Source organism: Penaeus monodon, chromosome 22 (genome assembly GCF_015228065.2).
Source record: "Penaeus monodon isolate SGIC_2016 chromosome 22, NSTDA_Pmon_1, whole genome shotgun sequence".
Classification (NCBI taxonomy): Eukaryota; Metazoa; Arthropoda; class Malacostraca; order Decapoda; family Penaeidae; genus Penaeus; species Penaeus monodon.
Genome location: NC_051407.1, coordinates 23,761,707 through 23,762,025, shown reverse-complemented (window position 1 = coordinate 23,762,025; position 319 = coordinate 23,761,707). Strand labels below are relative to the sequence as shown.

General features: G+C 36.1%; 1 protein-coding gene across 3 annotated transcripts in view; it reads left to right on the top strand.

Moving 5' to 3' along the window:
- The window catches only part of LOC119587031 (pleckstrin homology domain-containing family F member 2-like), a gene marked incomplete at its 3' end in the record, with an annotated part of 20,882 nt that overhangs the window by 4,716 nt on the left and 15,847 nt on the right, over window positions 1-319 (top strand).

Below are 319 nucleotides of genomic sequence, written 5' to 3'. Positions count from 1 at the left end.
TGTCTTCATAGAATAAAAATATATAAGGTGTTTGGAATTTTTATAAAGACCTTACTTTAATGGCTAAAGTTCTCTCCCCAAGAGAGCCTCTTTATACATACCCTTTGTAGAGCAGAGTAACAGAGAAGCTTCAGTAGGAAATGCTGGCCTGCACATTTTTACCTTTGGTTCTGCATGACCACACACGATCATGAGGTTATCTGACCATGGCTTTGTAACCAGTTAATTGGATATTGATAAGCTGATTGCATTCTTTATGATGAATTATGCTGAGAGTGTTCACTTGTTTGTGTGTATAAATACTATAGATATGTTCCTC